Source organism: Tursiops truncatus, chromosome 17 (genome assembly GCF_011762595.2).
Source record: "Tursiops truncatus isolate mTurTru1 chromosome 17, mTurTru1.mat.Y, whole genome shotgun sequence".
NCBI classification, from domain to species: domain Eukaryota; kingdom Metazoa; phylum Chordata; class Mammalia; order Artiodactyla; family Delphinidae; genus Tursiops; species Tursiops truncatus.
In genome coordinates, this window is record NC_047050.1 from 13973815 (window position 1) to 13991450 (window position 17636).

General features: G+C 39.4%; 1 long non-coding RNA gene across 4 annotated transcripts in view; it reads right to left on the reverse strand.

Annotated features, from left to right (window-relative positions):
• Positions 1-1529: 1529 nt before the first annotated feature.
• The window catches only part of LOC109548344 (uncharacterized), a 389113-nt gene continuing 373006 nt past the window's right edge, over positions 1530-17636 (reverse strand). For 2 of the 4 annotated variants that reach the window (XR_002174431.3, XR_012327211.1), the window contains exons 10-12: positions 6120-10966; positions 5859-6041; positions 1530-2303 (exon numbers count right to left, since the gene is read on the reverse strand). This is a non-coding gene — a long non-coding RNA (uncharacterized lncRNA). The remainder of the gene's footprint in view (positions 2304-5858; positions 6042-6119; positions 10967-17636) is intronic. The other 2 variants (XR_012327209.1, XR_012327210.1) reach the window with 2 other exon arrangements.

The following is a 17636-nucleotide window of genomic DNA, read 5'->3' on the forward strand; positions in this document are numbered from 1 at the left end:
GTAAGAGCACAACCAGCATGATCTGTAAATGTAAAGGTTACTTCTGCCCAGTTGAGATGCTCTATGGCCATTTCTAGAAGTTCACTTCTGAATTCTTTCTTATCTTGTTGGCTGTGGCCATATTTTCTAGGAATTGTCATTCTTCCTCTCTTTTTCTCATCCTCTCACAATCAGGCATCAAATCTTTTAAATTGTATCCTCGAATTATCTTGGAAACCCATCGTCTCTTCTCTTTACCCACTGCCATCGTGTCATTGCTTATCACAGTGGCCTCTTAACCAATTTTGGTTCGTTTTTCCCCTTACAACTCTCGAATCCATCCTTTGCACCATGGCATTTCCAAAGAACAAATCTGATTGTGTTTCACCCTCCTGAAAGCTGCCTGTTCTGTATGCGTTATGGAATTCATTCTAAGATTCTTTGGTTGGTCTGCCAGACACCACTGGTTGTCTTCAAATTATCCATTCTCTCCTTTTCTTTAATAATAGAGCGCCCCCCGCCCCCGCCTTTTGTAGGAGGCACATGGCTTCCCACACTGAAGGCTAAATTCCAGAGCTTCCTTTGCAGTTCACTGTGACCGTAAGCCTCAGTTGTGGCCAATGGAATGGAAGCAAGAGTGTCAAGTACCACTTCTGCTAAGCATCCTTAAAGGGAGGTAGCATGTCCTTCCTTTATCCCTTTGTGTTTCCTGATAACTGGATTGTAGATATGAGGGTTGGAGCCAGACTAGCTCTTTGAACTTGTGAGGTGAGATTCTACAGACAGTGGAGCAACTGGAGAGAACTCGAATTGATAATGATCAGAGCTTCCAAGCTTGCCTTAGACTGGCTTCCTCAGGGAATAACTTATGTGTGAGAGAAATAAACTTCTTTCCTATATAAGCTAATATTATTTTGAACACCTAAGACATTTAGGCAAGCTAAATCTGATATGTATAACATCTGTTATCTTTCAAAATCCTGTCTACTATTCTATTGTCTTTCCTATTGGACTTTTCTCAACAACAGTTCTGAACTAGATATAGGGCTCAGATCTTCGAATGATTTCAGTCTTACTGCTTTTGTTCATGTTGTTCCCTTTGCCTAATATCGCATACCCCACAGGTCTGGTCTTCTTCATTTGAATTTTAGAATTATTACTTAATTTTAAATACCCTGTTTAAACATCGTCACTTTTAAAATGCAATCACTGACAACATTGGCCAGGATGATCACATGACCACTTGTAGCTGAAAGGGAGGCTAGGAAATTTAATTTTGCACCTGGCTACATACTGCCTCAATCAAAATCAGGTGACATCACCACAGGTGAAGGGGAGAACAGACACTGAGTGGGCAAGCAAAAGTGTCACAGGGAACAGAAGTTTGAGTGAACAATATAAACATTGTTCAACATGATGCAATTTTTTTTTTTTTTACTTTCCCAAGGAACAAACGTATTTGCTCATTATTTGCTGCCAGGGCAAATGTTATGCTTCATTGTTTATATTTAATAGTCAGGTGACTGTATTTGGAAACAGTCTGTACCCTAGATTTGAAACAAAAATAGAAATGCTATGTTTTGACAACAGGTACACCTGGACCAGATCTATCTGCAATATAGATTAGCGTTTTTGCCAAATTATCTCATAGTCAATGTAGTTAGTGAGTATTTTCACAAAAATCAGTTTTGTATACAATATTCCAAATGGCTTGTATTCATTTTAAAAAGCTGCTAAATGGCTCTAGTGTACTTCTATGATGAGGTCTTTCCAAAAGCCCTCATAACTAAAATATAGCACTTATAATTAATCCCTTTAAAATGAATTATACATGTGCATATTTGCATTAAACGTAATTAGCTAACCACAGCCCACAGCATGTGTCTGTACAGCTTGCGTAATCTGTTTATAGAACTGAGCAGATGACATAATGTAGATTTTGGCTAGCAATCACATTCTCCTTCCACAAACAACATCTGGAATGATAAAGACAACATACAGATGAATAGCTCCCAATAGGTAAAATCATTATAACCCACCTTTGCCAACACAACTTTAATCCCATTTTGTTGGTCAAATATTTTGAGAGGGAGGTATATGATTCTAGCACATGGCTCAGTGTCACACTTTGACGGGAGAGTAACTCAGACGTCAAGAATGTGGGACTAGGAAACACTGCAGTGGGAAGGCTGTGCTCTGGGGTGAGCCACACGCCCGGGGTTACAGTTGCTGAAAACTCCAAGGCCATGAGCCTACACACAGCCTTCATGCCTGCTTCCTTATGCTTCCAAGCAGAATTCCAATAACAGGTACTCCCCATGCCCCTGCAGGAAAAAAAACAAAAAAGTTATCATCTAAATATGTCTTTTTCTCCCTTCTGCTTTGCTTAGCACATAACATTATGGAAATCCCTATCATATGTCCAGCACGGAAGGGCAGATCTTTTCCTTAGTTTTATTCAAAATGATGAATCTGTTGCCATTAATTTCTGATTTTTCAATTTCTCCTTCCAGGATCCCAGCTACTCTTAACTGGATTCCCAGTTACCTTGTCATAAATAAAGTTTTCCATTTCCTGAAGCATTTCTTTAAATATACACATGTGTTCCTGATTATAAAATACTTCTTATTCACTGTAAGTTATTTTGAACATTTAGAAAGGTAATGAGAAAGAAATTTAAAATTATCTAAAATTAAGAGACAAGTATTAGCATTTTTATATTTATATCCTTTTAAATATATATATATTTATTTTATTTAACAAGGAGATAAATATAAAAATGTTAACAATTGTCTCTCTCTGTGTATATGTATGTGTATATATATATATACATATATATGTATATATATGTATATATATATATATACACACACACACACACTCAGGCCTTATCCTCTACGTACAACTGAAAATTGTGAAAATATTATAATCTATTTTCCAATTAAATATTCTTTGGAATATTCAGAGTATCTTTAATGTTCGTATCATGTCATAGTTACACTAATTGGATTGCTATTGTTTCCATTTTTGACATGATAGTCAACATGGCAATCTTTATACAAAAATTATATCTGTGTTTCTAATTATTTCCTTAAGTTTGATATATCAGTTGGGATGTTTTCAGTCCATAGTAAAAGAAGACCAAACTCTAAGTAGATGAAAAGAAAGAGATCTACTATCTCACTTAACAAAAAGTCTTAACTATTAAAGGGTAGCATGTAAAACATTTGTTTTAAGTCCTGACTTCAGGCAAGTTTTCTGTGCAGAAAGAATGTGTCTTAAATCTGGTGAATAAATGATTATATAGCTCTTCAACTGTTCCTCACGAGCACCCCAGAAAAAGACTGTAACGCCAGGAGGTCCACTTCTTTCGGTGCCTGCAGGTAATTTTCCACACTCTAATATCCCCTGTCAAAGAGAGGTTGAGATCCCATCTTGAACTATCAGTTGATTGTGCATCGTATTTCATTTTCCTAATCATTTCAAAGTTCCTAGCATGGTCTCTTGAAGAGAAGTTAATGATTTTATGTCTCTCAGGCCTTCCACCATCCTTGAGGTTAAAAAATTTAACCTGATTGAGGTCTTACTATATTTCAGGTGATAACCTAGCTCAGACTCTCAACTCTCAGACTCTCTGAGGTATTTAGAAATAATCCCCCTTTTTAATTAAAAGCAAACTCAGACATCCAAATAGGTTGTATGCGTGAATTGCATATACACTCAACCTTCCCCCTGGACCCACACTTTCGGGTTCATGGTCCCATGTGGTAACATTCTGTGCTTTTATTTTCCTGAGGCTTCAGTGAATTTGGATTGGGGAACCAGGAAATGGACAGTTTCAACAACCTCTAAGATGATTTCTACTTGTGGGCCATCCTTGGAGAAACACAACTTGGAGTGATCTGCCTACTTTACTTCCGGCTGTTTTTATTTCCTTGTGCTGGCTAAGTTTAGATGGAGCAGAAGTATCTTTTTCAAAGCATGTTAATGTCTTCAGTTTCCAAAATGGTCAGTGTATCTAATTAATTCCAGAGCTACTGAAAGAATTCATATTTTCTGGGGTTTCTGTTTGTTTGTTTTTGGGTTGGATCGGGTCTGTCCCTTATTCTACAAAAGAGAGTTTGTGAGAAGTAAGCTGTTATCAATACGGAAGACGGATGATAAACATAAATTGGTGTGTATGCCCAATTGGAAAATAAATTTCAAAGCTTTCCTTTGTATTTGGCAAGAGTAACCAGTCTAATATTTATCACCAAATTTTTGCTCATGTCCAGACCCTAACATTGTTTTTTTAAGATAGGCTATTCATATGGGACCTTTAAAGAAGTGTTTCTTTTCCGTAACATCTTAGAACAAAGCAGTGATTTCCTTAGCATACCATATGTTCTTCAACTGGCCCCTGCTTGATTTTCTGGAAGTGGTTTTTAAATATAATAACTTTGGAACAAGGGTCATCTAAAGAACAAATAGTTGCATTCTTATTACTATATAAAGATTATAACAATGCTTCTTCTTCTATAGTCATTTAGAAAAAGTGAAAAATTTGGATCAAATCTCTAAGACTTGATCCAGATCTTCGAGAAGGACTCTCCAAAGTTTATATTAAGAACTAACACAATTATATAGCCTGCACTACTAGCCAACTTGTATGTTTTCTTCAGATTCTGAAAATCTTACTGTAAGATTAATCATTACAATAAACTGCTACGCTAGAAAGCATCTTTTATTTAGTATTCTTTTTCTGTTATTATTCCTGCCTAATTCTTGGGCTGCAGTCAATATCTGTAAAAAAAAAATTATCTATTATATCCTAATTCCCAACACAGTCTTTTGGATTAGGTACAAGAAAAAATGATGACAGACAAATATCTCCATATACCAAAACATTTCACTCTGTTAACAAGGATGATTCTTTCTAACCTAAGTTTTTATAATATTTTTAGATGATACCTAGTATGAACACTCTCAATACCACTTTATTCAGGTTATCCTGTAAAAACTTTGAAGCAGAATGCTTCTCCACTTTGAAATGAGGCCTGGGGTCAGATGCAGAGCCAGGAAGAAGACCCCTAAATCTTAAACCCACATTTACTATAAGATAACCAATTGCTATATATTACTTCATTATTTAGATGAAGAAAGAGGGGATACCATTAGGATAAGAACCTTGCCTAAAGTTACACTACGGCTAATTAGAGCATGTCAAGAATAAAACAACAACTAAGGTGTGTCCTACTCCTTAATGTACCTTGTCATGATTTCAGAGAACCATAATATGTATATATCTCAAAATAATACCAAATAAGCATTCCTGCCCGTAGAACGCTGTGACTGAGCGTGAGAGCTGTGCTGAGGGCTTACGTGTATTGGCCTTCCTGACTCTGTGTTAGTGATGCTGCTTGAGTAGTGCAGTGGTGAGGGGCTTGGTTCAAACCCCACACCTACCACTTCCTTGTTGCATGACCTTGGACAGGTTGCTTAACTTTTCTAAACCTCAGTTTGCTCGTATGTAAAATGGAGCAAGTATTAGAAGCAACCCATAGAGTATTTGTGAAAATAAAACAACAATAATATAATGTTCTAGACCCAGAGATCTGGCACAGAGTGAGCTTCAATAAAAGTCACTTGGCTACTTTTTCTTGTGACCCGAAATATGAGTGTTATTATGTTTAGTTGACAGAAGACGAAACTCAGGAGCATCAATTAAGGCACCAAACCAGCCCAGCTAAAACCATGTAGCTCAGAAGTGATGAAGCTGGGATTGAAACCCAGACCATATGACTCCAGGTAAATAGGATGCTTAATCCTTAACCACTGCTAGACGGTCAAGAGGCAACTGCATTCAGATTCCTCTATCTGACATGCATTTCCCAGCCCACCTCTCCTTCAGGAAATTCGACTTTCTCTGGGACTCTAAGATGGCATGAAATGGACACGCCAGATGACCTTCCACAGCGAAACGGGAGGATAATCGGAAGGGTTCCTGCCAGCTCCCAAGTGCGGCTGGGCCTTCAGGTGTTGTCGAGCTGAGGGCCATTGCCTCTGCCTGGTTCTTTGAGGTTCTGGAAAACAGATTTATATTAGAAATGATGACACCCATCTTCCCCTACCTCCAGGGCTCTTCCTGTATCTATTCTTACTTCGAACACAAAAACAGGGAAGGTGATACTTCCCAGAACACAGCATTCCACCATCTCCATCAGCCTCCTCCGTTCCTCTTTCCGCCTTGAACCTTTTCTGGGGTTGCAGCCTCTGAGTGGGTAGAGGAGGAAAAGCTTAAGGAAGTAAACAGTGGCACTCTGGCTACTTCCAAAAACAGCTCCTATGCAAAAGTGAAATACCTGCTTGATTTTCTACAGGGCCCTGAGTTGGGGAATCTGATTTGGAGAAAAGCTAGGAGAGAGAAAGGATTTTTGGAACTTCTTTCTGTTGGATAAGGTACTCTTGTTTCAGGAGAGAAAAACATGGGTGGGCCACACATTATTGCCTCCAGACAGGGTCCATGGCTGTAGGCAGGCCGATGGACAAGGCTGGGGAGTAGATTCAGGGGCTCCCTGGCCACTGAGAACACAGAGTTAGGTGTTTGTCTCTAACGAGGGACAGGCAACTGAGTGAACAATGACAGTCCAGCGTGATGAGTGCCGTAATAAAGATAATACGTGAAACTTAGGAGACACATAAGAGAAATAGGTGATAATCCCCTGTGTAGATGGCATTTGCTTGGAGGAAAAAAAAAAAGCAAAACATGTCACTGGAAGGTAGCTGGTATGCCAATATTGCAGGCATTTATACAAGCTCTAAGTTAGGTCATGAATACGATCCCAAGAAGGAAAACAGAACAATGCTCCAGTGTGAAGTCTTTTGTGGAGAGTAAAGAAAAATGAACTTGGGCGATGCATGAAGAAGGAAGATGGGAAAGTAAATTTTAATTCAAAGCACATGGAAATATGAGCACCCAGTTGAGAGTAACATGATTTAGATTTTTTTCCCGGTTATCTCACTATTCAGCGTAAAAGGCGAGTTAAATCCCATCTCTGGACCTCATTCCTCAGCCATAAAGAAGATGGTAGACAAGATGGACTCTGAAGACCATTCCAGCTCTAGCATTCTCTGGCTCTGTCTTAGTCGTGGAGAGAGCAATAACGCTCAGCAGCTCCAGTGAAATAGTTCCAGTTAGAGAAGACGCCAGAAGTAAGGAAGCAGCCTCAGACAATGACAGCGCACCGAGGAAGCATAACCAGGGGGCATGTTACAGACATTGGAGGTTTAGAATGTTGAGTATATTCAGCTGTGAAGTCTCAGCCTCACACCATACCAAAAAAATAAACTTAATTTTTCCTGAATTAAAAAAAAGGCTTAATCCCAGAAAGGAAAAGAATGAATTTGAAAATAAAATGAAACTCAGAAGAATAAAATGAACAGGACTGATAGCTCTGAGCAGTCACATGTTTGCAAGTCCGCTGTTTACAATAACCTTACTTTAGATGGATTATTTTATTGAGCCGGCTAGTCTTTTGAAAATGGTTACATCAAATAGTTTGAAAATGAATCCAGGTATAGTTGCTCCTTTGACATTATTGGGACTGCATGAGCAAATGGAAGATAGATCATTTGACTAAAAATCACTAAAAACTCATTTTCTATTTGAAATATGTGAAACAGTTTTAGTGTTAAAGGCACAATGTGTAAATTTAAAAGACAATGAGCCAATCTGTAAAAGTGGAGGGAATACATTGACATTATCGCTCATTACTGAAGCTTAGTGTATTTATGTGATAACTCATCTTTGCAGAGTTAATTGGTTACTTCTTTCTTCTAAAAGAAAGGGGAAATGGGTGAAACTGTCAGAAGTGGCTCTCTCTCATAAGGATGTTACAGTAGCTCTTTGTTTACAGAAGCAAAAAGATTATGGGACTTTACAGTAATTGGAGAGAGCATTTATTTAATGATAGATATCTTCACTATAATTTTAGAGGAAATACCACACAATTACATAAACACTGAATAGAATATCTTTTAAATTTACATAGTGTGTGGTTAGATCTATACTCTAAAATAAAGCAGAGCCATAATTACGTAGACTTTTGAAGTTAATACCTAATCTACTCACCAAGTACAAGTGTCTATTATTTTATTTGTAAATATGTTAACATATCAGCACTTTTTAGCCCCTAATATATGGTGATTTCTTGAGAATAATTCTTTATATTTTCTTACCCTTTTGAAAATATTTACATAATTTCATCTGGTTAATATTTTCGAAGAATGTAGTTGGCAACATTTTAAAAAACTCCATGTTTTAAAATTGTATTTAAAGGTCTATGTAGGATACACTGCTTACGATTTGCAATCTATAAGGCCTTATTTCAAGAATTTTTCTTTCCACTTTGAACCCTAATTGATATGCTTATGCTATTTGATAATTTTACGCACACTAAAGTGGTTTTCTGGTTCAGTGTAGGTTGCTAATACAATTTTATAGGATTTTCTGTAATGCACAGTTTTTTAACTGCTGGATCAAAGAATTGATTTAACTTGTCTGAATCTTCCACAGTATAGAGTGGATTGTCAGAAAAAAAACGATGTATTTCTTTTTAGCTTAAGTAAAAGAGTTTCTGGGGATTATAGTGCATTTTGTTTTTAAAAACTTAATTCTCTTCATAAATTTTCATTGATCATCTACTACGATCCAGGCATAGGAATTCACAGATGAACTGGCATGAACTCTGCCTCCAGAGAGTTTACAAACTCTGAGGGGAGATAGGACACGTGCACCACCAGGAAAACAAGACGAAAAGTCAAAAGTTTTATAAGAGAGGAATGAAAAAACTCCGAAAAGATGAAACTGCAAAAACATTGAGAGATAGACAAGAAATAAAGTGGTTTAGTCCTCTGACACCTTCTCACTAACCCTCACTCTCAGCAAAGTACAACCTGGCTTCCGTCTTCACTGAGAAAATTGAAGCAATCAGAGGAGAACTCCCATGAAATACCACCACCACTTCTACTTACCTCCCTACACCCCTGCCCTAAATGCCACCTTATTACAGGTTATCACTGGTGACCTCTATATTTAGCCAAGGTCAAGTCCCCATTTTCTCGCTAGATCCCATTCCTTCTTTTTATAAATGGACATTTAGGGGGCAGTTATCCCCTCCACCTCCTGCATCATTAAGTTTTCTCTCTCTCTGGATCATACTGATCCCCATACAAACATTCTCTTATTTCTTTCATTTAAAAAGTAAACCTCTTGACCTCATTTTCCTCTCCAGGTGATGACATATTCCTTTTCTTCACTCTATAAAACTCCTTGAAAGAATTGCCCCTCCTTTTCATAGCCAAAAGAATTCTGAACACACTCTTAGTCAGATTCTTCCCTTCACAGCCCAGCCAAAACTGTTTTTGTCATTAGGATCCCATTCAGGATCTCTTCTTTCATCCATCTCTTCCCAGCTCTCTCCTTCAGCATCCTTCACCTATTAGCAGCAGTAGACAGAGCTGATCACTCCCACCTGAAACGCTTGCTTTATTTTGCCTTCTATTATACCCCATTCACCTGGTTACCCTCCTAACTTTCTGTCTTCTCCTTCTTAGTATCCTTTACTATTTCTTTATCACCTGACCTCTACACCGAGTGCCAAGACTCACTCCTTGGATCAATTTGCATTGCAGTCTGAGCTCACTTCTTCGATGATCTCATCCGATCGCATGGTTTAAAGATGGTGTTTAGGTTGACCTCTCATTATCCAACTGCCCACTTGATGGGACGACCAAATTTGTCAAATAAAAATATAGGACATCCAGTAAAATTAGAATTTCCGACAAACAATGAATAGCTTTTTTTAGTAGAAGTGTGTGCCATGAAGTATTTGCTTTGTATTCATCTGAAATTCCAGGTTACCTGGGTGTCCTGCATTTTATTGGACCCCCTACCATCTAACACCTCCACATCTCCATTTGGATGTGCAAGAGGCATCTCAAGTATAAAATATCAGAGCTCTGGACATTCCTTCCTACACCAGTTCATCTTGAGACGCCCTCACCTCCTTAAAAGGCAACTGCATTCTTCTAATTGCTCAAACCAAAAACATCATGGTCATCTTGATGCACGTCTTTTTCTCACATCACAGCTAATTTATCATTACATTCTGTTGGGTCTAACCTGGAATACTACATATTCAGAATTTGATCCTTTCTCATGGTCCTGCTGCCGCCCCACCTCTTGCCTCCTAATTGGTCTCCCGGCTTCTGCCTATTTCCCCCTTCAGTCTGTTCGCAAAACAATAACCAGAATAAATAAATGGATGGATGAGAATTGTGTCTCTAAAAAGCAGGCAATCGTTTTAAAAGATGGCACGAAACTTGGATGAAAAACTTCTAGGATTAAAGAAATATAAACAGATTTCGTCTAGATAGTTTTAAATAACTACTTTACAAGTAAAGCTATGCTATCCAATAAAGATATTTCCTCCAAGATTGATAAGAGGGTAATCCACTATTTTGTAGCCCATATTTGCATCCTTGAAGTTATGACATATTGCAGGGAAAATACCAAAAAGTCCTGACAACATAGCCAAAGGCTAAACTCTCAAAAAGGTTTGAGAAATTTAAAAGAACAACAATTCAATAGCTATTAAATGGTTAACTGGTTGTTTTGCTTCCTCCTGTTTTCTGCAATATAATAATAGATAACATTCACTGACAATTTACTGACTGCCAGATCCGGTTCTCAGGATTTTGCGTGAGTCATACTACTCTACTCCCATTGACATGTGAAGAACAGAAAGGTTAAGTGACTCGGGCTTCCCTGGTGGCGCAGTGGTTGAGAGTCCGCCTGCCGATGCAGGGGACACGGGTTCATACCCCGGTCCGGGAAGATCCCACATGCCGCGGAGTGGCTGGGCCCGTGAGCCGTGGCCGCTGAGCCTGCGCGTCTGGAGCCTGTGCTCCACAATGGGAGAGTCCACAACAGTGAGAGGCCTGCATACTGCAAAAAAAAAAAAAAAAAGGTTAAGTGACTCTCCTGGGGGCCAGCAGCACTGCTCTGGAGTCCAGTGCACTACATAGAGCTCAGGCAGATCAGGGGCGCCTCACCTGGCTTATTCAGAATCCGTTTTTTCTTCTGGAAACTAGAGGCACAAGTGAATATGTCCATGTTATTATTTTAGTTGCTTGGAGCTCTTATTTCCCTTAAAAATTCTCCCTTGCAAGAGTTTACTTCTGCCCTTACGTCATCAGAGAAAAAGATACCAATAAGCCCGGAAATACAGATGGGTGATTGAAATTCACATACCTATACCCACACAGATGCCCAGAGTTGGAAAAGTCTATTATGCTGACATTGACAGTCCCAGCCTGCTGAGATATGTTTGGAAGATTAGAACTTAGTAATTATGCTTCTCTGTGACTCCTTGAAATTATGTTGGTTAAACAATGCCACTGTATTTTAAAGCCCAACACTTATTACTGATGAGTTAAATACCGTGGTTTAGTATTATTGGCGGGGGGTGGGGGGGTCTCTCATGTGGTGCTTAAGAGGATTATGCAGCTGTCCTGTGTCTCGTTTGGAATCCCACAACCCCAAGAAGGTTGGCAGAAACCCATGATGGAATCCACCCACTGAGGAGCCCCGCATTCCTCACATATTTTACTGGCCACACAGGAAAGACTTTTCCAACCTGAACAAAGGCATTAAGTGAAAATTCGAATCCGCAATGATGAATCAGCAGTTCTGGAGTCTGATCCCCACTGTGTTCCTCATCTGGCCATCAGAAAGGTAAATCTTCACTGAGGGCCCCTGGATTTCTCAGCAAGAGTAGCTCACAGCTATTTATAGATCAAGTCACATGGTGACAACAGAATACAGTAGCAGTGGTCATGTGGGCATTTGGCCTCACTCTCAGGCAGGCTTTGTTTATTTTTAATAAAAGAAACTAGATTAAATAAAGCCAGTTCACTTGGATATCATTTCACTCAAGAGGGCTAAGAGAGAAAGTGTTACATGTTTGATGTCAAAACATCACCTTGGTTCCCGTAAAAGACAGCAATGGCCAAATTAATTTCTTGTTCTTCATATAGCAAAACAACTGATTAGAAGACTGTTTTTTTTAACTTTTCAATTGATCGAGCAACATTCTTTCGGGGGAGAAAGCAGAGGATGACTATCATATTGACTAGACTTAATTGTCTTTTACTTTTTAACTAAACGGAACGCATCCCTTATTTTTTTTTCACCTTTGGGCCAAACCAGTAGTTGGTAAATGAAATCACCAAAAATTGGAGAGTGATTATCAACATTTTTGTTTCTAGTAAAAAACATTTTGGCAGTATCCATGAGGAGATTAAAAACTCAGAATGATCCTAAACAAGTCGGGCTTCCCTGGTGGCGCAGTGGTTGAGAGTCCGCCTGCCGATGCAGGGGACACGGGTTCGTGACCTGGTCCGGGAAGATCCCACATGCCGTGGAGCGGCTGGGCCGGTGAGCCATGGCTGCTGAGCCTGCGCCTCCGGAGCCTGTGCTCCGCAACGGGAGAGGACGCAACAGTGAGAGGCCCGCATACCGCAAAAAAAAAAAAAACACTAAAAACAAGTCAGCGTATTTAGACAGACATCATGGACACATCATAACACTGCCTACGGTTATTGCACTTGTCACTTGCTTACCATTCAGTACTGTTGGTGTTTAGAAAGAAATGTTTGCTGACCTGACTACACTCACTAAAGAACTCATAAGGCAAAATCCTTGCAAAAGTTACATGGAATATTTATTGAATATTTCCTGTAGTAAAAAGAACCCCACTCTAGAACAAAGCAAATATTTCACTCAGTTCAGCATTTATGTTGATAGACACTACTAGAAGAATTTATACTCAGTTATAGCAAAATGTTTATGTGTAATGAGAAGAAAAATGCATTCTAGCATGAGAATTATTATTCAAAAGTATGATTGCAGGGCTTCCCTGGTGGCGCAGTGGTTGAGAGTCCGCCGGCTGATGCAGGGGACACGGGTTCGTGCCCCGGTCCGGGAAGATCCCACATGCTGCGGAGCGGCTGGGCCCGTGAGCCATGGCCGCTGTGCCTGCGCGTCCGGAGCCTGTGCTCCGCAACGGGAGAGGCCACAACAGTGAGAGACCCGCGAACTGCCAAAAGAAAGTATGATTGCATTAAAACATGTCCACAAATTCTTTGATACTTCTCCCTTCAAGCAGTGGAACTCAATCCCCCTTCCCTAGACATAGGGCTGTAAGTATTGACTTGCTCCTGACAAAGAGAATTTTGCAAAAGTGTTGGTGTGGAACTTCCAAGAACAGGGCATAAATGGCACTGAGGCTTCCTCTCTAGAATTACCTACTTCGTGGAAATTGGATGCCATTCTGTGAGACCATTCCAGTTGCCCTACAGAGAAGTCCATGTTGTGAGGACTGAAGCCTCCGGCCACCTGAATCCGAAGAACTGAGGCCTTCTGCCAGCAGCCATGTGAGGGAGCCATCTTGGAAGGACATCCTCCATCCTCAGTCAAGCCTTCAGATGACTGTAGCCTTGGATGCTGTCTTGATAGAAACCTCACGAGCCAGACCCACCCAGGTAACCTGCTCCTCAATTCCTGACCCACAGAAACGATGAGATAATGTTTCTTGTTTTAAGCTGCTAGTTTTGGAGAGTAATTTGTTACATAGTAATAGATAACAGATACAAGTAGGAAATAGTCTTTGTTCAAGAAAATACATGAAAAAACACTTGGAGTGGGAATTCCCTGGTGGTCCAGTGGTTAGGACTCTGAGCTCTCACTGCTGAGGGCCCAGGTTCCATCCCTGGTTGAGTAACTAAGAAAAGTCCTGAAGGCATGGATTGGTGTCAGAGCCCAGGAAGCCCATAGTGATTGTTGATTTACTCTAAATGGAACAAGTAAAGGGAGTATGTATGAGAGAGGAGAAGAGGAGGGAAGAACGGGAGTAGCCAGTCAAGTACCTAGAGGCTGTACAACCTACGGGGAAGGGCCAATGAGAAACCTCCAGAGTTTGGGAGTAGAAAGGACTTTTAAGAACTGGAATGCCTGATATAATTTTTTTTTTTTTTTTTTTTTTTTTTTTTGCGGTACTTGGGCCTCTCACTGTCGTGGCCTCTCCGGTTGTGGAGCACAGGCTCCGTACGCGCAGGCTCAGCGGCCATGGCTCACGGGCCCAGCCGCTCCGCGGCATGTGGGATCTTCCCGGACCGGGGCATGAACCCGTGTCCCCTGCATCGGCAGGCGGACTCTCAACCACTGCGCCACCAGGGAGCCGCTGATATAATTTTAAGCTTTGGTGTGTGTAAGTGTGTGTGTCTGTGTATGTGCATATTTGTGTGTGTACTTGGAAATCAAGGAAATTCAACATTAGGAATGAGCAAAGATAAACGTGGAACTAAATGCCCCCATTTGCTTATTTAAACCTCAGGGAGCTATCTGGGCTTCCACAGCATACTTTGCTTAAATCTCAAGGCCATAGGGGTCTTTAATTATAAAAACATTTGACAAAAGTTAATGACCCTCCTACAAATGATTTTCCCTAGACTGAGACATATCAACTGAAACCAGGGCAATAAGTACGTCATAATATTTCAAAGGTCAATATTTTTCTTATTAATGTCATTCCATGATGCCAGAGGAGTAAAACGTAAATTGACAGGTTAGTGGATTGGACTAAGTCTGTTCTCCTTCTATCTACCTGTCTCTCCTTTCATTCACTCTCTCTCTAACCCTCTTCATCTCCAAATAATTTTCACCAAAAATGTCTATTCTGCATCTCACTGAAACAGAGTGTGTGGTTTTATTCTAGAAATACCATGAACTTGGAGTCAGACACATCTTGGTTCAAATCTTAATTCAAAATTTCACCTGAAAGCTGCTCTAGCATCTTAAACAAAAATTTTTAACTCCCTTTCAGCCTCACTTCTCCTTCATGTAATATGTGATTTATAATTACTTCCTATGGTCCTTGTAAATATTAAGTGAAATAATATATATAAAAACTTTACTCAGGGCTTAGCCACAACTGGGAATTTGTAGACTGAAGAAATGGTTGTTCTTGTTATTATGATTTTAACTTGAGACTTGCTTTTAGCTGTCTGCCCCTACTAAAATGTAAGCTGATAAAGGTATAAGTTACTACCTTTCTATAGTATAACTGAAGAGAGACAAGCAGAATTGTCTGAGGAATTATCCTGGAACCTCAGGTTGCCTGGCAATGAGTCCCCTGAAATTTGGAGTTCTGTTGCTATTAGGTCGGGAGAGAGGGGTTTCCACTCTCTTAACGGGATAGCCTGTCTCTGAACTCAACCACTGAACTCAACTTTGCATGGGAATGACAGAAGCAGGCTTCCTTTCTGCCATTCAGCACGTACCTTCAACACGTAGCCTCTGCTCATGAGATCACCAGGCACTAACACCGGCTGCTATCAGGCAGCTAACTGCCTCTACTCAGGCTTCTTGGTGCCACGGTCCTGACTGTTGACTAATAGACATACACAAGGCTGTTATCACTATAAAAGACATGACCAGGGACCAGGCTTCATCCTGTGGAGTGCAGCCCCGTGGTGTGTCCGATATCTTGAATGTTTCTCTGGGAGATAATGAGAGAATGGGGATCATGTGCCTCCTCTTAATGATTTTTTGGCTTTTGTGTTTCCCCAGTAAAGTCTGACTTTTACATCCAGACCGCGTTACACTGTAATATTTGCCAGTACATATCTTGCCCATATTGAACAAAACAGGTAAAAATCCTTGCCCTTGGAGTGTATATTCCATTGGGAAAAAGAAAAACAAAAAATAAAGGAAATGAATAAGAAAATGCTCTATACGTCTATGTAAAGTATGTAAAAGCTATATGTGTGTGTGAAAATATGTATTAGATGAAGTTAAATGTTGTGAAGAAAAATTAAGCAAACAATGGAGAATGCTGGGAAGACATACGTACTTTATAAGCTGGTAATTTACTTATAGGTATATATACCTATGCTCAGCAAATGCCCTAGATGATATACACAGTGATGCTTGTTACAGTAATGTTTAAAGTAGGGGAAAAAAAAAAAAAAAAGGAAAGCTCTAAATGGCCATCAAAGAGATATCACCTGGTAGTACTCTTTTTTTTTTGGTCACACCACGCGACTTGCGAGATCTTGGTCCCCCAACCAGGGATTGAACCCCAGGTCCTCGGCAGTGAAAGTGTGGAGTCCTCACCACTGGACCACCAGGGAATTCCCTGGTGGTGATCTTCCTAAGGAAAGATCTCTGTAGTCAATTATGGGCGATGGATGGAAGAGAGAGAAGATTGGCCCCAGGGAGATTTGGTGGAAGAACACTGAGGTAGTTTAGAAAAAAATAAGGACAGGTGATACTTTGGGGTGCTTACCATGTGCTGGATGGTGTTCTAAGAATTTAATATAATATTTAATCCTCACAACTCTATATAATAGACATTATTTTCATCTCTTTTACAGGTGAGAAAACAGAGAAAGAAAGAGGTTAAGGGACCTTCCCAAGACCACACCTTAGTGAAGACAGGCCTCAAACCAGACAGTCTGAGTTCAGAATCACTGTTTTAACTATGATTAACTATGCTACATGCCATAGGTTCTCAGTAATCATAAGATCAGACAAAGCATAAAGAATTTTGACTGGAGAATTTTCCTGTGTGAAATTCTATTTTCTTCTATCTAGTTACCCTCATTTATGTTCTGGGATTCCTGAGAAAAGGTGCTGTGGGAAGAATAATTTACATGAAAGGAATTCCAGGAATAATTTTTATGAAGGTAGTGTTTTACCGTCCCGCATTCACTTGACAAAGTTCTATCTTCATTAATAACTGCTTAGAGTAATTTGCTCTTCTAATTAGGTTTAAAAATATTTGGAGAAAAAGTACAAGAGTTTTACATAAATCATAAAAATGTAATTGTCTCCTGTCTGCTCTAAGAGAGACATTTCATTAAGTGCTGAATTATGAAACTTAAAATGACAGCAGAGGCATTTTTTCCTTTATGTTTTCTCATGTACATGTTTTCACATTGTTGTCACTAGTGCTTGATTTAAGGTAGATTATAGTACTTTTTTAGTTATTCCATTATCATCTTGAGTATGTATCGTAAACCTAACATTTTAATGAGATGGCAATAGTTTAAGATCAGGCACTACATGTTCCAAATTATAATGGGTCTGGATTTTTTTTTTTTGCAACCATCCTTTTTCCATCAATTGTGAAATCAAGTGTGTACTATCTAGTAGGGTTATAAGCTCCAAGACACATCAAACGACCATCCCTATACCAAAAATATCAGAAATCATTTTATATAATGTCTACAGCCAGGCCATTGATAATTTTGGACACAGTGAGCCTTCTCTTAGTTTCTCCCTAAAAATGTTATTATCTGCTTTTAATACATTTGTCTTTAGATAGAGTTCATTGCATTGCTTGGCTGTAAAAAGAAAATAAAAGAACCTTTTAGATAGATTATTGGATTTATTGGTCTAAGTAAATCCACTTTGGAATAATAAAAACCTTACTGAGTCATTAAAGACTGAAATATGGTATATTTGTTTTTACAATTTTACCTCGTGTGCTTCACGCTACATGGAAATTTTTAGAACTTCATAAACTTTCTCACCTTGAAATAACTACACTTTC